Below are 23,505 nucleotides of genomic sequence, written 5' to 3' on the forward strand. Positions count from 1 at the left end.
ATCTGACACTTGCATTATTGCCACCTTGCCAGATTTTAGTCAAGCTGCCTGAAGTATGTGACTATTTGGCATATGAGGGAAAGCAGCATAAACTAATAAAACCTGACAATAGGTTAGTCAGGGAGAAAGTAGCCCCTTTGTTTAACCTTTCATATTCATTAACAGGTTGGGTTTTTTTCTGCATCTTTTTTCTTACTGTTCTTTTCTTCATTTACTGCAAGGTAAAAGCAGAGAAGCTGAAATTACTAAATTATGTTGCTCTTGAAATTGGGAACAAAAAACCCTGCAGTACTTCATTTTTGTATTTTAGCAGTAGCTCCATTATTGTCCAGGAGTTCATAATAAAATGATCTGTAATTTGCATGCTGCCTGTACTACCCTCATTAAAGTTCTGATGAGTGTTGTGCCATGATCCATGTTATTTTTGGACAGTGGATGGTCGTCAAGAAAGTAGGGGAAACTGATCTAAAACCCAAGGGTGGGGGTTTTTTTCTCCAAAATGCACAAAAAAGTCAAATGCTTCTGCTAGCTAGAAGAAAAAACAATACATGTGTAGAAGAATTATTATTGAAACTAGAAAATGTTTGGGGAAAAAAGTCTTTCTGTTTATCACTATGTTGATGAACAAATTGCTCTTCCATCTCAGAAATACCTCACTAACTTTGAGTGTTGAGGAGAGTAAAAGTGAGCTAATCGAGGAAATGCATTGTTATCATGAAGGTATTTTTTCTTTATGAAAGTGTTAAAAAACCTAGTAATTACTAAATGGCTTAGTTATAGACCTTAGTATCATTCTGTCTTACCTGAATCGTATCGTCATTTTTGTCTCTTGCCCTCTCCTCCCCTTGGTCAGCTTGATTTTAAAACCTGGATTGTGTCTGAAAGGCTTAATGCTTGAATTCATCTGGAATTTAAGTGGTAATTCATAGTCATGAGAAGTACACACAGTTATCAGTTCAGTAATATCCATCACTGTGCAGTGTGTCAGCAGAAATCATAAAATTTCCCTGGAGCAATAGACACTTCAAAGAAATTGTTACTTATTTAAAAATAATAAACAACATGTCAACAATTCAATCTAAACATGGAAAAACATGAATTTGTATACATAACCTTAACTGTATTTTGAGCTGTTTCATGAAATTCAGAAATCAAGTTTTTTTTAGCTATTCTGTAGATTTTCTGTGTAAGAGAGACCAGTTCTCTGCACGCTAGCATGAACACACTACCTGTTTGCTTAAGTTCTAACAGTAGAAGTGACTGCTAGAAGAGCTACCACTTTATCATTTTTTTTGCACTCTATAGATCTCTGATATCATGCTAATTCACAATTTCTGCAGAGTTGGAGAAATAATGTAAAAACTAAACTTGTCTAGGAAGTGGTTCCTTTACAGTGCTTCTGTTAGTAGATTGTTTTGCTGGTTTTGTTGTTTTGGTTTTTTTTTCTTTTTTTTTAATCACATCCATTCCTTCCCTCCCCCAAACCCCTGGCAGTTTTGGTGTGCGTTCCAAATGTGGGCATGCTTTCATTTATGATAACAGTTTCAGAAGGTACGTAGGTAAGTGTCCGTCCTCCCACTAGGAACTGGATGTGGCAGCTTATGACATACCACCTTCCAAAGAAGTCAGACGTTTGACAGAAGATGATCATGAACAAATATCTCTGCTTTTCAGAAAAAGTGCAAAGAAAGTGAGATTTCTTGCCTTTGTGACTGTACAGGAATTTAATAACAACTGTTGAGAAGTTGATAATAAAAATACTGTGTTTATACTAACTTGTCTTCAGATTGACAATTGTAGCTCTTCTGTAGCTTTATAGAATTTGGCAAATGCTGTCGGGGGCGGGGGGGAAGCAGCTTTGTGTTTCTATGGCTAGGTATTTATATATATATTGACTTAATATAAGATGCCAGGCTAATACCTTTGTAGCGTGCTGGTTTTCTGGCTTGTAAGTAAAAACAAGTAAATAACATTTCTAAAACAGCTCTGAAGCAAAGGTAAGGTTTTTTGTGTAAGCATTTGAAAGGAGCTGTTCATGATGCTGAGCAAACTAGATGAATGGATATCTTGTTTACTTTTGTAAATCCTGGAACAGAATGCAATATTATCCAAGATACAGTATTTGATATTTTTCTCCTAAAGCGGAGGATGTCATGTGCTCTTACTGGATTTCATTTAGTGCTTTATAGACAAATCTTTTCAAGAAAGCATCTGAGAACTAATTACTGTAAAAGCCCCAACTGTTGTGTGTGTTGCTTTCTGTTAACATTCTTGTAGATGTCTAAAATGATAAAATCTTCAATAACCAATCTGAAAAACTATTTTGGTTGTAGTCTCTGAGTCTTTCCTGTCCATTTCCTACTACATCTGCCTATGCAGTGACTTTTAAAATCCGGTACTTTGCACAAGTAACGGTATATATTAAATCTTGTAATCATGTACAGATGAAAGTTTTAAAGGTGCAAATAGCAGAAGGGGCTCTGTGACATTGGTATGTCTTGTCCGGAGTTAAGGCAGTGGATCAAGAAACTCCATCATACACTTATGAGACACAAACAATGACAATTCTCTGTCTGAATACAGTTCAGGATTCCCTTAGAGCAATTGGTGAATCAGGGGCCATTTCAAATAAAATGAAACGTGATGCTTAAATCTGAAGACTGTTGCTGTGGGGTGTGCAATTCATTTTCTTCTCTTACATTTTAGAATTTTATCAAAATAAGGTAGCATCAATTTGATGCATAGGACTCAATGAATAAGGAACAGGGTTGTACCCAAAGCATGTAAACTTGTTCATCACTGTGTAACTGGAAGGTAAATAATAGAGACAACTCCTATACTCAAACACCAAACTGAAATTTGAAACCTTTCTTCATAAGATGGCTACTACTGAGAGGTGGATTCTGTTTAGAAGCTCTATAGTGGTTCGTGCTCCACTGTGTCTTCTGCATGTCAATAAGAGTTGGATCAGGCCTCTAACAGAGCTGAGAACATCAGGAGGGTGTGAGCAAGACAAGTAGTGTCTACTGTAAACTTGACGTTCGTAAAACCAAAAGCTAACCCTGTCTTTAAGTGTACGGTTTCCCTTGCTCCCCACACACCCATCAGCTGCATTTCACTTGAGCACCTGTGAAACAAGAAATTGCTACTTTAGGAATGGTTTGGAGAACTTTCCATCTTAAAATTTCTGAAGGTATGATTTGGTTTCATTTTGAATGTTTGCAGTTGTATATTTTTTTTTGTATAAATATCCTCAGTACTACTAAAGAGAAGAACTGCTCACAAACTCACTAGTGTTTTGTCTTTTGGTCTATAAATTAGTCCTGTGGTGGTTTACTCTTGTGAGGGAAGTTAAAGCATAGTGTTTCCCTCCATGGGTATATAGTCCCAAACTGAAAGCCAAGTGAGAGGAAGGAGATTGCCATTGGTCTCAATGGGAGAATAGCCTCTTGGGAAAGGGGGCAGCAAAGGGCAGCTTCACTAAGAATGGGCAGTATTTTCCAAAGCCTTGTTATGTTTAAATTGATATTTTTTCTGCCAGTAGTGGATACACAAAATTTTACTATTAAGTTGTGTATTTAAATCTTCATACAACAAAATCAATGTTTGTCCAGTGGCTTCTTAGTATCAATGAGAAGAAAGTCCCTCTAATATTCCTCTCAATTAAAAAAAAAAAATCCACATTCCCTATTGAATTCACATGCTTATGTGTAAGCATCTAGGTTTACCACTTTACTAGAATCTTAATAGCTGTCTAGATACCACAAAAATATCAATGCAATTGGCACTATTTTAAAGACATCAAAGTTTTGAAAGTATGTGGATACATTCCTTCTTAAGAGTAGTCTATATAAAAATGACAGGGGCATAATCTTAAGAAATTTACATTGGTCCTGCTCAGGTTGTAGTTGTTCCCTGTACAAAAAGGAGGACAAATGTTTTATTATAAAATTTAATACTACTGTTGCCAGTCATGTCATTGGTTCTTTTTTAAATAAGTGATTGGTTTTGCTTTTACATGTGAAAATACGGTAAAACCCTTCAATGCAAAACCCTTCAAAAGTGTATACCTTCAGTGCAGGTGCCTTTCTAATGAATAATCCCACCTTGCTAAGGACCTGAACCTGCAAGTTATGGAATACTATCTGATGAGACTTTCTGGTCAGTAGTTGGCAGGATCAAGTCCCATTTCTAATGGATCAATTCAGATAAGCTTGCAAAGTTTGAATGCTTATCAAAACTCCTTTATTCAGGAAATTGGGCAAGAAACAGATTTTCTTGCAAATTCACTGTTGTTCCTAGTTTCTGTTACATCAGCCCATGCTGAAGAAGACATCCTGCACTCTTTATGCTTCTGTTCTCTCTGAAAAGATAATTGAATGCAACATGCATCATTAGTGAAGAACAACTCTTGCATATCTACTGTTAAGTCTTTTATGAATCAACTGAATTTTTCAAGTGTGTTCCTCTTTAGATTTATTAATTTTGCAATGTAAATGCTAACTGTCAGTGGTCTGCAAAAAATACAGGGAAGATACAAACAGGATGATTACAATTTCTGTCTCCCAGTTGGAGGGGTTTGGCTTCGAATACTGCTGTGCATGGGGGTGGTTTGGCAGGGTACAGGAGATGAAGATCACGGCAGCAGCTGGAGAGTCACAAACAAGCAGGTGAGGAGAGGAGAGAGCCAACTGCAGGAAGTGGATTTGACCACTGGCTGAATGAACCTGGCCCTTTCTGTGTCTGAATTCTTGACTAGTCATGCCAACTCTTCTTTCTGTTGCTGTCATAGTTTTCCACTACGTGTGTAAAACGTGAACATTCTGTTAAAATTACAGAGTGTATGGCAAAAAGCAGAAATAAACAGGTGGTTTGGGTTTTGTGTTTTTTTTTCTCAATCTTAGTCAAACCAATGACTATGACATCACTTTGTCAAAAATTACACAGCTGTGTCACCAACATGAAGGTGCTTCAGAACGTGGCCATGTGACATTTATTTAGTAACAGCAAACCCTGCCTCTGATGGTCCCTTCCCAGTCACTGTTACCAGCCCTGCCAACCCTGCACTGCAGTTTGCCCCAGCTGTCCCTCAGCAATACTGATCTAGCTGTTTGCAATGCCAGGCTGGAAACTGAGGCAAAGTCATTGAAGTAACCTCAGTTTAAAAAAACAAACAAACAAACCAGCCTCCCCCAAAAAAACCCAACCACAGCAACAACAAAACCACAGACTTCCAGAAAGAGGTGAAAGCCACTTCCAGACAACTTTTATGGTAATTACTCACATGCAACATTGTGTAGTACACTGAAAAATATTTAAGACTAACAGAATTTTAATATGAAATTAAATGCCAGAACAGATGATAGAGTGATTGTATTATTTGGTAGCATACTGAATTCAATTAAAACTTGTTTTGTTAATAAATCTTACATCATTGCGGGCTGCTACTGTGAAGAATCCTGGGATTCTTTTGTAAGGAGGTCCAGCCTGTTCATAACAGTGCCTCAGGATCTGGTTGACTGATGCACAACAAAGATGATTGCATCTTGTGAGGTTGGCTGGAGATTGCTATCACAGGAATAAAAAACAAGTTAAAAATTACAAAAAACTGGAACCTCTAAAAGCCTATGAGCCATAGAAATTACCTACTGCTAACTCCTTACTGCCTCTAAGTAATTGTTAATTTGGTTGCCAGTTAGTCAGATTTTAAGTTGGGAGAGTTGGACAAATTGCTGTTGGTCTTTATCACAAGCTCTTTTTGTACTGTTCCTGTACTGATGCAGCAGCTGTTGCTGGGAATCAAAACCCTGATCCACACACAAGGAGAAATAACTCTTTTTTTCAAGGTAACACTTCTGAATGCTTTGTTACCTGCATACACGTCTCTTTCCTAGGGGAGCATGGTCAAAAAGGAGCATGATGCTGCACAGTTGGCAAGGCTAAAAAGGAAACAGCATCTACCAAGTGATACAAGTGGTGTATTATGTAGGAAAATAACCCACGCTCTTCTTTCATTCTAAAGAAAGCTCTTAGCAGGGTTTTCTCATGTGATTATTGTTCATACACTTCTTTTTTTTCCATATACTGTGTTTTACAAATCATGTCATTATTTACAGAAACTTTTAGGAAAGAACTTGTGTCTTCTATATTAATTATTAAATTCAGAAGTATAAAGATTAACTTCTTGAACTAATCATCCCCTCTTAAGCCCAGCTTCGAAATGTTTCCATTGCGCTTATTCAGAAGTGTAAGAATCATAGCTAAGATGTCAATTCAGGAAAGTGTTTAAAGTAATGATAAATAAACAGTAAATACCATAAGGGTTAAAGATTAAAAATTAAACTTTTAACTCCTGTCTGCTTGCTTTGCAGCCTTAATACATGGGCTGTGATTCCTGCTCTACATTAGCATTCAGAAAGTTTTTCACCATGAACATGTAATTGTTTGTATTAGGAGCTTAACTGTTGTATGCGAAATTAGAATCATGCCTATGGGTATTTAAAATGGAAGAATAATACCAGCTAATGACTTCAGTGTAACTAGTAAAATTACATCAGGGAGAGTATTTCAGATTTTGCAGATTGGCCAAATTTATATTGATGAGAAATATATAAGATTTAGCTCAGTAAAATTTAATGAAACCAAGCATATATTGAGGAAATGAAAGTGTACAGGCTTATTTGTTGCAATGTGTGGAAATTGGTTAACTTTTTATTTGAGAGAGAAATGAAGTTCTGCATTATGGAAATTTCTGATTATTTTCCGAAACATTGTTACTTCTTTTGACATAAACAGTTATATGGTCTTGCAGATAGGTTTCTTTAGTAAATTAAATTTATCGAACTTGCTGTTTCTTCACAAACAAACATATTTCTTTATCAGGAGTACACAGAGGCATGTTCCTTTGCAGAAAGAACTGAACCATTTTGAAATACAGAAGGAAACCGGAAGAGTTTCTGTTCAAAGTTCGAAGTGTTTTCTAGGAAAATGCTCCATTGCTTCTCTGGCTGTTTTCAACTTTGTAACATCCTCTTCTGCTTAAAGATACACACACTTGCTCTAAAGAATACCCAGCTCATTAAGTTGGGTAATGTCAGTAGGCTCTAGCATTCAGGACCTGGCAAAATTAATTTGCATTCATCATCTGGCTTGCCATGTGAGCTATGATTTGCATCATAGGTTTTGTTCTAATTACTCCAGGAAGTACAACTGCTTCTCAGTTTTATCCTCAATATGTGGTGTAACTGCATCCTCCAATTTCAGCAAAGTTTTGCTTAATCTAAACTGTCGGGTGCTATAAATAACTTCTTACTGTGAAAGGTATGAGAGAGCATTTTGGATCTTGGTATTAATTGCAAAGAACCAAGAGGTTCAATATGAGAATAGGATCAGTATTTTGGACTTCCTAATGAAGATACGGAATCTGAAAAGATTACACTATAATTAGTTAAGTAATTAGTTTATTTATTAATTAAAAGAATTAGTTGGAGAACTTATAGTAAAATACTGGTCACTTGAAAAGTGTTAAAGAGAGATGCAGATTCAAATACACTCATGCTTTAATGAACCAGATACAACTTCCAGGCAATCAATGGATGCATGAGTGCTACAGAATGAGATAAATCTCATTTTTACAGTTGGACAGTTTATTCAGAGATTGAATCAAGTTACGAGCATGTGTGTATGTTCTACTAGCATAGAAATAGTATAGTGAATGAACAAAAAGGTAAGCCTAATAATGTTATCCGTAGAACATCTGAAAGGAAGTAGAACAGAACAACATGTTTTAACCAAACAGCTCACAAAGCAGTGCTCTGATATATCAGAGCTAATTAGGACAGAGTCCAACAATTACAAAAGATAATTTAGTTGTAAAGAGATACCCAGCAATATTTTGTCTTATCTCTTAAGCAGATCATTAAAGGCTTCCTGTTATATTTCTTCATGACTTCTTTTCAGGAAAATCTGTTACCCTCTCCTCAGGAGGAGATTGAGACCTACCAGAACAATTCATTTGGCCTATTCCCAGCCACCTCGTCTTCTGAGGTACAGCCAGGGAATAATAATAGCCTGCATGAATAGTTCTTGCAATAGGAGTCTGCGCTGATTGTTGCCTTTCCTCATTTTCCTCATCATGCTATACAACATAGGTTCAAAATTTTGATCCGATCAAATCTGTTGCACATGTGCAGACAAACTTCTCAGTGTATCAGGGAAGTCATGGCAGCACAAAGTTGAGCCATGGGTTTTGCCATAGCAGCAAGTTTGGGTACTGCTGGTGTAACATAGTCTCAAATTCCCAAGGAAAAGAGAGAAATTATCTGTAACAGTTAATGCAGGGAGAAGAAGGGCTGGCACCATACGAGAAGTTTCTCAAAGTCTTTCTGCCAACACCATCTTTTGCTTTCATATCATTTTGCAGGTGATAGTGACCTGATAGTCTGGGGCACAGTCCTTAAAGAAAACAACAGCAACCCTTTTTATAGTTAAACAAAGTCTGGATAGAATAGTCCTCCAGCAGCTTATTGGGGGGCGGTCTTTCTTTCCTGTACATACAAGAAACTGGGGAGGAGCGGGGAATAGAGATAATTAACTAGCCTGTATCCCAGGATGGTGTCTAAAGGTATCATTGTGTATTCTTACATATATACCAGTATTTAAAAAATAACTTTTCAGCTGAACCTATTCTCATGCTCTCAGTTGGCACTTGTTATTTTGTCCTTTCTTGGCCTTTCTCCACAGCCTTCTGATGGAAATCACTGCACAGTTCTTGTTCTCTGCTCTGCCTTTGGTTTTCAAACTCAAATTTGTCGCTCTTCTTGGGGGAAATGCGTGTGCTCCACAAGTATGTTTTTCTGGACTTTCTTCTTGTCACGCTGTAAAATTGATGTAAAGGATGTCCTGCCATTTTTCTAAGCAGAGGGAGAAATTGTATAACCTCTACACAACAGATGCTTCGTTGCCACCTGACGTGTCCACAGTTATTAAGTCCTATCCGTAGGTAATCTTAATTTTTAATGAAAAGAGTTTTGGTCTAGAAAAAGGCAGATAATGGCTATGTGTTTTTCATGTGGGTTTTTGCCCTCGCTTTATTTCAATTTATTCCTCAATAACAAAGCAACTGAATGTAATATTTAAAAATCAGTTCGTTTTCTGAAATCAAGCGAACCTCATCCAAGCTCAAAATCGTGACAGTCAGTTCTAACATTTGCAAGTACACACTGAGGAAAAATATTTTGACATCTAGGCTGTCAGATAATCTGTCAGTAACAGCTATATCATTCAGGGAGAGAAGTTAAAACTTCCAGAGTAATTTATTGGGAAAATAATACATTTACTGCAGTGAAATACCCTACTGGATGCTAGAAAAGTTATTTAGCATTTTTGCAGAGCAAGTAATTGGCTTCAGATCATGGGTTATTCTCTTGTGACAAAAGCACAGAAAAAGAAATACTTGCCAGAAATCACCAACGAAAAGTACATACCTGCAAACAGCAGTATGTTCACATATAATGGAGGAAGCGTTAGGAACCTCACGCTGAAGGATGGAATGCCATAGAGAAAAGAGATGAAGTGCTCGGGATCATACTTACAGAAGAGGCTCGTGGGACACAAAGGGTCATACACTAAATGCTTTACCTGGAATAATTTTTAAAAGCTAGAGAAGTTCTTAGTGCTGTTTTGCTATGCCTGGAAAAAGGGCGCTGTCTTTGCGCAGAGGTGTTTCCTGGCATGATGCAATGACTGCTCTGTAGAGCTTTCACAGCTGTTGGTTTTACATCTTCCAGTTTTGCTTCACTGACATTTTTCATTTTTCTTTGTTAAAAAGTAGTCTTGTTTCTGTAGAGAAATGTCTGAGCATTATGTGTAATGACGGTAGTCATCACTTCCAAAGTACTCAGAGGACTAAAGCTCAGGTTTTGTCAGCTTGTATAGTGCTGTTAGATGGTATATCAGTCTGAGGCTGCATAGTGTGTTTGCTTTTAATCTGACATAATTTGTGTCCCGTACTGATTTACACATAAAATTTAAGTAATAATTGTGGCTTCTTGAAAAGAAAATAAGGTTTTTTTCATGCATTTTCTCATGTAATTAACAAATAGTAAATTTATTACCCTACTTACTGCTATTGATGGCAATGATGACAATAAAAGCCGTGATTTTGTAAGAGTAAGTAAGATCAGGTCATATAGGAAGATTGGCAACTTTAAAGATTATTTGGCACTTAAAGAAAGGTATTTGTAACATAGGCAATCTCAGCTTTCAGGTTCTTCTTAACTCTGCCCCTAATTAGTCAGTCAGGTCTCATAGGAACTTACTTTTCCCTTGATGGTTTATACCAGTAGCAGTGCTCCATCAAGCTGCTGCTTCCAGAGTCCGTTTTTCAGTGCTTTTCCTGATGCTGGAGATGTTTTCCCTTTTCAGATAGGCTAAGCCATTAGATACAGTTGATGAAATTTACTCTGAGGTTCATGTGTTCCGAGTCACTTGTTAGCAATTACAAAATAAAATGTGTAAGACATGATCTTAGATTGTTACATCTTACCACACCTACGTAAACCTTTTATTCTGATGTTGTTTTTAGTGGAAAGACAACCTAACAAATTATTGTGGAACTTCCTTGTTTTATTAATTTCATTTATCTTCTGTGAAACTAAAAAAATTAAAAACTGTTGCTATATTCATTTTTATTTATCCTCCTTATTTGTTCTTCTGTATTTCTTCTTTTTTTGACGCAAAACAGAAGAGGGGGAAAGAGAAGGCTGAGGATGAAAGGAGGAAAGGAAAGGGTAGAAGAATAGCAAAATCAAGAAGAAAATAAAAAAGTTTTGATACTTTTTCATGGAAACTTTTAACTTGAAAAAATACCCTATTTAAAGGGTTTACAGTTATTCCATATGGAATAAGAGTAGTTTTGTCTTTTTTAAAAAATACCTTTACCATTTCTAATGTAAATCAGCATAGCTCCACCAAGGTCACTTGAGGACAAGTTGTACAAACTTTAGCCACTGTATTAGTCCACACTTAATATGTTTTAAAATACTTCATCTGAGTTGACAAGATGTGCATATGGTATCTGAGTTACCAGACTGAAGGGCTGTAGCCTTTAGCCTTCCTCTGTCTCCTCACTCTCATATTTCACTCACAATCTTACTGCATCAGACTTAGATCATCAGCCCTTTTTTGTCAATAAAGCATCCAGCATATTAAAATGTTTTTGTATAAATTATAAGAAATTTTAGCCTATTTCAACTAAAAAACTATTTTTTTTTCTTGCGAAATCATGGACAATTTTTGAAATAAGCAGTTTAAGCTTTTTTAAATGTATTGTGGAGGTAGTCATGATTTATGTGCAGTCAGCTATTTTTGTATATATTGAAAAAAAAAGACGAGTTTCTATCTCACATCTCATAAATCAGATTTTTCTGTATACAAAGCACGTCAGAAATTAGTAGCTAAACAACATGCCAGTTGGCTTCTGCATGTGGCAGCTTGTAAATAAAAATATTTGAGGACTGCGCGTTTGTGACATGATGACATGTAATGCAATGTACAAGCACCAATTATTTGGAAGTATCCTTTTCCCCTGCAATGAAAATAAAATGATAAATCATGCTTGCCTTGCTCTGTCACAGTTCAGCTGGTGGAACTTTCCAAATTCAGGTGGTACTGTTGTTTTTCCAAATAGGTATACTGAGAGGTTAAATATTTTATTCGTGACCTATCTTTGCATAAGAGTGACACATCAAAACTGACGTCGTGTTTTGTACGTTTATCTTTAAGCTGCTTGGAATTTTTTTTCCCCTATATTAATTGTGCTTCGATCAGAGACAAATTCTGGTTGTACTGCAATCAGTGAAACATATTCCACTAACTTCAGCGGGATCAGGAATCAGCTGTCAGAGGACAGGGGAAGAATACTGCTGCCTCCTGAAGCTGATCTAAAACTGTGCTGATGCCAAAAGGGGAAGTCATGTTCTTGCTTCCACCGAGGGCCATATTTCTGGTTGCATCTTTCACGCAGGCCTAGCGATCATGTGGCTGTGCAGAAAACAAGAGCAGCCTGGAGAGTATCACAGGGAAGAAAAAAATTATTCGTCTTGTGATAATTGCTAAGGCAAACGGTGTCAGCTATTGTTGACATAGTACAGTTTCCAAGCTGTGAATCAACATCCGCGAGATACTAAATTCAATAGATAAGAACTGAGAACACAAAATGCACTACTGCTAAGGTATTTTATTTCGTGAAAACTAAACCAAACAGGCCAAGTCTTATGAAGAAAATGTAAGGGCACATTGTTACATTTTTCCAATACAAATGCAGCTGGAAAAGACTAAAGAAAATGATGTTTAAAGCACAAAAGGTTGAGCAAGATATAGGAAGAAAACTAGAATGAACCTAAAAGTAGTTGTTTTCTGACTGAATGGCTATTGAAATAAGCATTGCAGCACAGCAGCTTTCAAGCAGGGTTGAGGATCCTCAACAGGCCTAACAGATTAGTACATCATAAAGTACAGTGCATGAAAGTAATTTAAAAACCCCAAGCATTTTTATAATTACTTAGTCAATGATGTAGATTCTTTTAACATTAATCCATTTTGTGCTTGTTGTCAAGCCTGCAAATATATTAAACATTTATAGGATCTTCTATAAAATTATTTCTTGTTGATCTTTTGCTACTACATCTAGTAAAATATTCTTGCATTTATGTTTATGTGTCTTGTTATTTTTTGCACCATATGAATTTTTGTGAAATCAAGAAATAACAAATAAGAAAAATACCATTGATGAACTGTGCAAAAGGTAAGTAGCTTCCTAGTCTGGTGACCAGAGGGAAAAAAAACTGGTTTTATTCCCCAGATATTCCCAGAAGTCAAAGTAATCATGGAAATATCTGAACTTTATATCCTTAATTTGCTTTCATAGGTTTCAAAATCTCTCTGTTACTTTCAGCCAAACAAACTAATAATGGTTCCAAATGCCCGTATCTTATTTAATTAAAACAGAGTAAGTTCTTTCTGCTATCTCAACTAAGTGATAAAAAACAGACTTTGTAGGGTGAAGGCCAGACTTTAGATTCTGGTGATCCTGAAACTTCTTTATTTCAAGAATTTTAATAAATTCTTTATTGTTTTCTTCCTATTGTAGTAACATACTCTTTGGTGTTTTCTCTTTACAGTAGATGTCCTGAATCCCAAATTATGTTTCTGTCCAAGTTGTTTTTTTTTTTTGGCTGAAATGTTCTTTTCTTGCTTTTTAAGTCTGACTATCTTCCTAGTATCTTTCTCTGGACTTTTTGTAATTCAGATTTATTTGTTTAATTGACAAATAGTTTTGCATACAATTTTGTATTCCCAGTTATGTGTCCTTTGCATAGCTAGTTTGTAATTATTTCAAAAGAAGAAAACGAACTTGAAAAACTGAGTAAACCTATCCAGTTACATGACTACCGAATAGAGAAACACAGGATTAGTCGGTGAAGTGAATGTGGCAAGTAAAATATAACTGGGACTTCAGTGTAACATTTGACAATGCGTCATTCAGTTTTACATGGCTTAGTAAAGGTTACCTGGACTGCAGGCACTCTCCTAAACCAAGGATGAGGAAAAATGTCTCAGGCTGGAAGGAACGCTGGGGGACATGGAGCAGTCTGCTGTCCTATTTGGTATCTTGGCAAGTCATTTAGAAAAAAGGGAAGTAAGCTGATTATTATCAGTTAGCATGAATTCTAACATGCAAACGCCAGAGAGGAATGCAATAACGCAAATGCAGGACTGAAAACAACAAATGACAGAACTCTTGGCCAAGTGTGACTTAGTGCTGCTAAGGCAATGTGATCAGGAACGACGCTGTTCCAGGGGAGAGGCAAACCTGGATGACAGAAATGCTGAGTGAAACCTAGAAGCGGCATCAGGCAAGTATGTACAGCAAAAGCCCAGTGCAATTTTGAATAGCAGAGATACAACATAAGAGATCAATGTGTATTGCCTTCTTTTCACAAGACTTTTGCGATCACATTTGAAATACTGATTTCAGTTTCTTCTCAATAGCAGAAAAATAATAAGGGGACTTACAAAAGAACAGAAAACTGACAGGGAGATTAGAAGTTATGATTTAAACAGCAAGATGTAAAAAAAAACAAACCGATGAAACTGTTACTGATTACCCTAATTAACAATCTCTCGAGGAGTGGAGTTAGTAAACTCCCTAGGGTTTGGATCCCAAGGTTTGACGTTATGTGTTTACAGTTTCAGAGTTTAAAATTGTCAGCAAAAAAGGGAATATCGACCATGTTTATTGTGCTTCCTGGTTATCCCATTCCCAAAATTTGCCAGATGCTTGTGCGTTCCTCTAAAACAGGTTTAAATATTCAGGATTGATACACAATTGAAATACGTAAGCTGAGGAAGCCCTACAACAGCAAAAAGGGAACTAGAGTAAAACTCACTAAATAAACCAAAAGAAAATAGATGTAATTTAAAAATATAAGATTCAGGCTAATTATTAGCAAACATTTAGTTACTGATGTCTACATCTGTATTGGTTGGATGTATTAGGATGACTAATAAAATAAGTTTTTAATATCTAAAATCTGTCCTGCATCCAGGAAATTGAAACTGCATATACATGCATGCAAGGTATGCCAGAATTTGACCCTATAATTGGTAAAATCCAATGACTTCAATTTGGCAAGACAATCCCAAAATATTCTATGCTGCGTGAGAACAGTCTATAAATAAGTAATTTATTTATTTTTAAATAAATGGGAAAGCGTAAATTTTCCTATATTCCTAAATGCTCTTAAATCATTGTGATTTACTGTGTCAGTCTTATTTTTCAGTTCTGCCATCTATTTCAGTTCAGTTTAAAGGCTGTACATATGGAGAGACTGACTACAAGATTTTCAGTCTCTGGAAATCCAAATCTGCTGGAAAAAAATTTCTGGAGGCTGAGCTTACCCCTTTACCTACAGGAAGAAGTGGCAGCACTTTTAATTAGGCATTGTCCCAATCAAAACTGCATTCTGTTTATTAATTCAGGGTCTATGGGATACAGCTATACCTTTGTATAAAGATGTATGTTGAGGATTCACTGGAAGGAAAGCAAATAACAGGGGTCAATAGTAACCTTTTACATAGTTTTGATGCTGTGGAGTTGGATAGCTTAGTTGGACATTACCCTATTGTAAGAAGGGACCAAGAAGCACACAAGAGCAGTCGTCAGTATTTCTGCTGACCGGAATGCTGGGAGTGAACAGGGAGACCGGAGCAGAATTTCAGCTTTATAGGGTGTTTTCTATAAAAAGCTCCCTTTTGATGTCTCTCTCAGTTTCATTCTGCTCATTTATCATATCAAAGCTAAAACTTCCTTTCCCTTCCTCCATTTCACATCAGTTTGCAGCAGAGTGAATTAACTCTTCCAAACCAGGAGTCGATAACGTCTTGCTTCAGGAGATGCCTAATCACTGTGATGAATTGTCCTAAAAAATCACAGACCTTTACAGATGACATTTTCATTTGCAGTAAGTTGAAGATGGGCTTAGCAAACAGCTGCTTTCCACAACAGCCAGGGTTAGTCATCTTATTCTTACATCAAGCATAACATAGTTATTTTATATGGGGAATTACAAAAGAGCCAAATAATTCTGGATTATTGATCTATTTGTCTGCTGGGAGGTTGTGAGTGAAAAATCTGTTGCTCTGTTGTTCTTAATTCAGATGCCATTAGTGTAGAGGCTGCTCTAGGATTACTATGAAAGAAATTGATATAGTGCCCACAGTGCTGAAAAAGAAGGTTTCTTTTCCAAATAAAAATAAATGGAAGTTAACATAGAAAAAAAAATGTCGTGGTTGGTAACTTAGAAACCACAATGTTTTACAGTAGCAACCATCAATCAAAAGCTGCTATAAAACATGTCTTAAGACCTTGTAGTATTGTACTGAAATACTTTAGATATAAACAGCCTAACTACAGCATAATCAGTAATTATTACCCTGTCTTCTAAAGGATCTATTTGCACTTATTTTCTTTGACTATCATCATAAAAGATAGACTAGCTCCATTTTATGTGTGGTATAAATATGCTTTTTCTGATTTCACAATAATTGCCTATGGTCATTGAATTTGTCACTGTGATTGAGATCTTTCCTCATTTACACTTCCAAAGTCCTATTGACTTGATGTAACAGTAGCGTATTGTGTAACTGTGAAAATCAGTGCAGGGTATGACACAGTAATAGCATTTGCAATAAAAAGTGGAACATAATTTGCCCCTATTTATACCCAAGTAATCAAGAGTGCTTTGTAGTAATTTCTACAGTATGTTTTTCTATATTTAGAAAAAACAACAATGTATCTTTTGTAATAATGAATAAGAAACTGCAGAAATCTTCCAGCTCAGTGCAGGGTTTACTTTTTTACAGTTTTTTGCCTTTCTCCTGACTTGTGTTGTGCCAGTTTGCATAACGGAGGAGTCATCTTCCAGCACGCACCTTTCGGGGGTGCCCAGCTGAAGCCTGTGAATGCACCTGCCTCCCTGGATCACGTCACGCTCCTGCTATATCCTCTTTCGTGTTCCGCTGCTCTACTTTGCTGCCTGTTTTAATTTTTTTCACCTGAAGAGCAGAAGCAATTTAGCTCTTTAATTTCACTACTTTTTTTAAAGAATTCATCATGTTTCTTTTTATGGCTGAGTAGTTCTAAACGTCAGTTCAGAAGGTGTTCTGGCCTGACTGGAGCAGCCGGCAGTAGGGTCCTGCACTTGGTTTCCCAGCCAGCTGTATGCAGCCATGCTCACGGGCGACCACTGGCACAGAGCATCACGCCCGACCGGGCGGTCCTTCTTCAGGTAGCCTTCTGTGGGGGCACGTGGAGTATTTCTTTAAATAAAGTTTGTTCGGTCTAAATTAGAAGCAATTTGTTTTCAAAATCCCCCTTTATTGGTACATACGTCTGTATTTAAAACCAGTAGTGGGAAGGGAGGGACTGCTGAGTAATGGTTGCAGCCGGCCAGGAGAGTGCAGGCCTGTGCTCTGGGGAGCTGTGCAAATTCAGGAGTGATGAGAGGGAGTAGGAGTGAATCCATATTGCCCATCAAATGGGGAGTACATGCACCAGGCTGCTAGACCCAGGAGGGAGGGCAACTCACTAGAGAGAGAATCCTAGAGGCCACTCAAAAAGGGGGTCTTGGGACCTCACAGACGTATGTGTGGTTTGTGTGTGTGTTTTGGGGTGTCTGGATATCTCAAATGGTGAAAGAGAGAAGAGAGGACTTATGAGCCATCTCAAGCTGCTGGAGCTACCTTCTGAGATCCAATGTTCACACTCTTCAGTTTCTCCATGACAGACCTTTATTTACGTAACTACGATGGACAACCTGCAATGTATTCAAACTGTGCTTACTCGTACCACTTGCTTTGGGCAGTCCCCTGCATGGAAACTGCTTATGTGTTTTACCTATGCCCACATGATCCTGAGCATGAAATGTTGACCCTCGGTTTCCCTCTGAAGTTCAATGATGCGCTTCCGTTCCTTATTTCAATGTTGTTATTGCTTGAGCAACTTTCATCACAGTCTAGCGCTAGATACAGACCTCAGCACTGCACAGTTAAGAATTTAAAACGAGATATTACAAAATACTGTTCAAATTCTTTTGATGTCAGCATAAATTAATATGCAGAAGTGAAAAGGCATGATACTACATGTTAAACAGCATTTGTACAAGACTGCCCTTTAGCAAACACAGAGCACTGTGTCGCTGCTGTATGTGTAAGGTACCAAAGGACTTTTTTACAAACTTTGTTGGAAAGAAATAAAAATTAATATCTCATTTTTTCTTTATTCTGTGGCAGATGCCATTTATTTTGTAAACAGAATGCAGCTGTTTGCAGCACTAGACATTAAACTAGGAGCTCTATCTGTTAACTGAGTGTTTAATAAGTTCACAATATGAGTGATAATGAATGAGTTGATTTTAGTATGTATCACATTTCACTGTAGAAACATCTTTATGTTTTGTCTACCCACAATTTAATTTTATCCTCATTTGACATTCTCAGTAGGCAAGGCCAAAAGTAGACTGGGCTAGCGAGCATTACTGATACAGATGAAAAAAAAAAGAAAGAGAACCCTGGGATGAATCGGAGCCAGCTGAGAGGACAGAGAGATGCCTGAACTCAAACCAGCGCTCCCCGGCTGGCAAGGATGAAGCACAGGATCACCGACCCTACCCCAAAAGTATGTCGGAGTGGTTAAGGTGGGCATTCACTGCAAACAAGCACAGTGAATTTTAGGCTGAGAAAGGGAGACATGGGGGTGACAAACAAGGAGGGAGAATGGGGATCAGTTTTTCATCAGATTTTCTGACCTCTTGGATTTGCCAATCCTCCTGCTTGCCGGCTGGGGAAGTCCCCTCTTCCCTGCTTCTTTATTCTATTCTCAGCCTGGCCTTGTGTGGCGAGGCAGCGACGTTGTTCTTTGGGGGACAGATTTTAATTCTTTGATTTTAGTATCCTAACTTCGCGTTTGCCAGGCAATTAAAAACAGACAAACATGCATGCACACGTTAAAATACAGCAATGTATTTATAAGTGTAATTGAGCTGTGATTAATTTCTCACATTTCATTACAAACTAATAAAAATCCATTACTGGGCAATGAATGGATCCTGCTAGGAGCAGGCCCGTATCTCCTCTGTTCTGCATAATCTGTAGCCACATAAAACTTTGCAAAGAATGGGCAAACACTAACAGGCTAATATGGCCGTATTTCATACCCGCATTGCACATGTGGAAGCAACAGTGCAAGCTGTAAGAACATTTAGCAGACCTTTTGTGTCTTACGTCCACTTCTGCCTCCGCGTAGGATAACACGTTTCTTCTACATTTCTTCTGTTCCTGAGATAAAGAGAAACTTGCTTTTCTCTCCTTTCCTTAAAAACAGACACTGTAGGGACAGATGGATATTATCTTCTGGCTAGTGGCATGAAGGCAGCATCTCAGATATGGATTACCCCAGAATTATCCTTCTTGACAAATAGGTTGTGAAACCATCGCTTAGTCTCTTGGCAGGTCCCAACCCTGCCTTCACCCAAGGAACACTGAGCAGCTGCTGCCTTCTCTCTCCCACTGACTGTGTACGCATTTTCCTTTCCCTTTGTTACCCTGTGCGTTTCAGGGGGGTTTAATCCATCTGATGCAAGGTATGTAACCGCACAGGACAAGCACAGTCAGAGGGCTTTATCTGCTCCTGGTTCAGTTAGCTCAGTTAAACACAGAAGCACCTGCCAGCTATTCCACCAGAGCCACAACCCATCTGCATGTAGTTCTAGCTAAGAATTTCTTCTGAAATACCCCTTCTGTGCTAAATATACAGATTCCCTGATGGCATCTTGCACCATTTGCTCCTGCCCCCAAATTCATGTAATGATAGCATCCAGTTTTGCTCCTCTAACATTTGGGGAGGCAGGAAAAGGCACAAAGAGGAAAAAAAATATATATTTTTAGTTCCTTTTATTGCACGTCAGTATGATCACTTTCTGTTTTTAAAGGAAATGTAACAGAAACACAATGTGCTTTTGGAGTAAGGAGAATGCTAGATAAAAATTAACATTTTAAATCAGGGAAATGATTTGTGAATTAAAATACTTCCTTCTTGTAGCTTTGAAGAATCACCTTCCCTTTGCCTTCAGGGTAGCCAGAACAATTATCAGGCCAAACTAATATTTGAATTCTTGTTCTTCCCAAAGAAAACTAGTGGGTGGGTTTCTGTCTAGGAGCTAAACCAGAAATTTGCCCTAGCTTTAGCTGCAGTTCAGCTTTGGGGAGGCCACCACCCTGTCCATCCCGCTGGCTTCCACCAATAATGGGCACGTGGTGCCACGTAGCAGATATAGGGATAGCATTATACCAAAGTTGCTACAATGCCTGCTTTCCCACTGATCATGCTAGAAACATAGTCTACAGCAAACACAACTTCATGTTCATAAAGGAGTGACCCGCTGCTTTAAACTAACAATGCTCAGCAGTGTCTCCAGTTGGCTGTTCTGGCTCGTATAACCCAAAAAGAAACAGTGGGAATAATCAACAAGAAAATACCCTGCAACAAGCTCAACATTGCTTTTTTTTTTTTTTTTAAAAGTTGCTTGTCTTTTTGCTATGACACAACCACCTAAAGGAAAGATTTGTGTTCTTTGGTTTGATTAACAAATATGAACAACAACGTTATAGTCACTTCCAGTCTTTTGGGCAGCTGGAGCTGGCAATGTAAGTGTACCATATGAAGCCAAGCAAGGAAGGGCTGTAAGATATGCCTGGTGAAAAAAAAAAAAAGAAAAACTGCTTCTCAGCCCTTCCATCAAGCCCTGCCTCTGCCTGTCCCTATGTTTGTAACTTACAGCCTCCATAGGGTAGGGACCGATGGCATTTGTTCCCTTAGGTTCAGGATGAGTTTGAGGGACTCCATTATTCATTGAACTCTAGGAAAGGGAGTTATTTTCAGCACAATTTCCAAACCAGAAGAGTAATTTGTGTTAGTTTTGAATTGTGAGCCAGGAAAAATATGTTGGAAGAGTCCAGGCTGTGAAAGTGTTGGTTGGCTGCAGCCCACGCGTACAGGCGGTGTTGGTCTGCCCTTGCTCGTGATCTGCTCATGCCACCATGTGAGGGGCCCAATAAAGTCCCAGAGGCTGCAAATCTAAAACACAGGAACAGGGCTGTGTCTTTTCTTGATGCGTTTCCTTGCACTACACCCCTTTTTGGGGCAGAATGGCTTTCAGCTCCGATCCCTTCTGCGACCTGATGACAGCGCAGCAATGCAAGCTGCAGCGCCAGCAAGAGGAAGGGCCGGGAATCTCCAGCAAAGGGTCAGGAGCAAGCGGCTGCTTCGGGGAGCCAGGCACCACGTAGGCTGGCTTCTCTGCTGGAAGCACAGCCTTGCAAGGTGATGTCTCAGGTTCCCAGCCTCATCTCCCTGGGAGCATGGAAACCCACGACTTTGGTCCTCTGGAGGCAGAGGTTTGCCATTAGATGTCTGCAGGTGTTTTAAATCTATTGCACTTTACCATAATGAGCCTGGATCAAAACCAATGCAAAGCTGGGAATACAACTTTCTATTCCTCAGTCAATAACCATGACGGAGTTCTTTGTTCACACTGCCTTTCAAACCCCATGCTACGATCATATGATATCCCAAACGCCAATGATCAGCAAAAGATACTTCTGCAGGCCAGGAAACATGGAGCAGGAATTCCCACAAAAGGAAACCTTCAGAAAAAATTACTCATTATTATTTTGTTCATCTAAGGTATCTAGCTAGCCCTGATGACTATGGCCTTGAGTTTTTCATTCTTTAAATTTTTTATCCTGTTAAGTTCTTTGTGAGATATGTTGCAGCTAAGGCATAGAGACCCCCACCTAACATGATGTAGGAGGTCTGAGGCAAAATAACACCTGAACCCAAATCTTAGGCTGTGGCTTTGACCACCGGGCCAACTTCCTCTATAATCTTGCTGGATTATGGAGAAAAATAAACAGTTCATTACACCAATAATCTAATAATATAGATTTTACATTATATATATTTTTATATACACAGACACACACAAAATAGAAATGCATGTACATTTATTTCAGGTAATATTTATAACCTAATGGCATTTATATAATATGTACATGGTTTATATTATGTTTAAATTATATATATGCATATGTTTTCAAAGTGTATTAGTATGACAGTATGATATGTTGTCTCTCACTGCAGCATTAGTATTTTCTACTTTTTTCCCCCCTGTTCACTTCTCATTGCGACCCACAAGAAAGCAGCTTCATCAGTAACTTATTTTTGGCTGACATGCACCTATAAATGTGTAGCATTTATTTGCCGTATTGCTGCTCGCAAAAATGTTGCCATGCTATTGCACTCCTTTGTTTAAAGTTCTCCTCTAAAAGGCTCTCTGCAAGGGCTGTGTAGGAGGCTTTGCAGCAGGGAGGTTTGAAATTGTTTTTCTGAAAATGATTCTGAAAAGTCTGCCCTTTTCAAGATCTTGGCCAGCTGCACAGCTATTTTCCTCTTTTCATTTTGTTTACTTCTGCAGCACTGAATAATAGTCCCTATCTAATATTTTATATATAAAATATATAGTTGAATCTCTACCATATACTTCCCTCTTTAGCAGCTTTTACTGAGCACTGAGGCGCTTTCAGCAATTCTCCTTTTGCCACCGTAGTATTCAGTCCCTTAGAGACCAGCCAGTTCAGGGACCTATTTTACCACCATTACACTCATCGCACATTCCTTGTATTGCATGTAGTCCCACAAATGTCAATGGGTCTCTCATATTTATGGAGTAAATTGATACCATCTATGTCAAAACCTAGTCTTCAGCAGTTGTGTCTCGCTCACCTTCAATGCCAAACAGCCTCAGAAGGTATTTCCAGGAACACTGACCAGCCAGCATCAGTACAGCCGCCAGTCCCCTGGCAGGAAATTCCCTCCAGTTTTGATCACAGCCATGGAAAGGACAACCAAACCCCCCAGCACTGGTAGTCTGCATGGGGTCTTACACTCAGTTCGCCTCAGCAGAGAAAAAGCACTAGACATGGACTTACAGCCAGCCTTTTTCACCAAATGATGTAAAGTGGGTGTTTCACCCGGCTGGCAGCCAGGAGTTTGGTCCTGTGCTCCTAACGGATAGGAGCCAAATGGCCCACAAATGAAAATCCTCGTCTGCTTCAAACTGTGCTGGTTTCTTTATTCCTGGAGGTCATAAGTATGCTACACAAAACTCAGCACTGATCTGGTTCCCGCACACTCCCCTAGGCGATTCAGCCATCTGAGCAGTGACACTTTCCTCAGCCTGTTCACCCAGGAAACCCACCCATGTTCAAAAGTCCTTGTAGGATCCGTCCCCGGTTATGCTGTGGCACAATACATTTCACATGAAGACAGGAGCAGCCTTAAGGCTTTTGCATACATTGACATATACTTTCCCTCGTTCCAGGCACTTGGAGTATAAATCCATAGAGAACTTGAGTAAACATAACTTTCTTAGTATGTTAAAAAGTTCAGACTGTGGAAGGAAGACATTTCTGAGAAACAGATTTTAGTCTTTGAAATAATTAGATGGAGCTGAACAGATTTTTGGCATTATTTGTAAGCCAGTCATTGTTCAGCCTTTGTACATAGAAGAGCAATTATGACTCCTTTGGAAACATCCTTAGTTGAACTCTTAAAATAATAAAAACACTCCTCCATAAGACCACATCAACATATGGTTTTCGTAATGACAGCACAAACAAATCACCCACTCATCAAACACATTTAGGAAGAAGACAGGAACAAACAGAACAAACAAATTTTCTAAAGATTACTTACTGCTCCTGATCAACCAGAAGAAAAAAAAATCTAAATTGAATTCAGGAACTGCCTATGGGATATAGAATACACATAAAATATGCAAAATACAAATATGCAAAAACATAAATACCACCAAACACTGTAAAACA

The 23,505-nt window shown here is 38.2% G+C and overlaps 1 long non-coding RNA gene across 2 annotated transcripts in view; it reads left to right on the top strand.

Annotated features, from left to right (window-relative positions):
• The window catches only part of LOC137677708 (uncharacterized), a 35,266-nt gene that overhangs the window by 4,515 nt on the left and 7,246 nt on the right, over positions 1-23,505 (top strand). For both annotated transcript variants that reach the window (XR_011050309.1, XR_011050308.1), the window contains exon 2: positions 18,061-18,238. This is a non-coding gene — a long non-coding RNA (uncharacterized lncRNA). The remainder of the gene's footprint in view (positions 1-18,060; positions 18,239-23,505) is intronic.

This window comes from Nyctibius grandis, chromosome 2 (assembly GCF_013368605.1).
Source record: "Nyctibius grandis isolate bNycGra1 chromosome 2, bNycGra1.pri, whole genome shotgun sequence".
Lineage (NCBI taxonomy): Eukaryota > Metazoa > Chordata > Aves > Nyctibiiformes > Nyctibiidae > Nyctibius > Nyctibius grandis.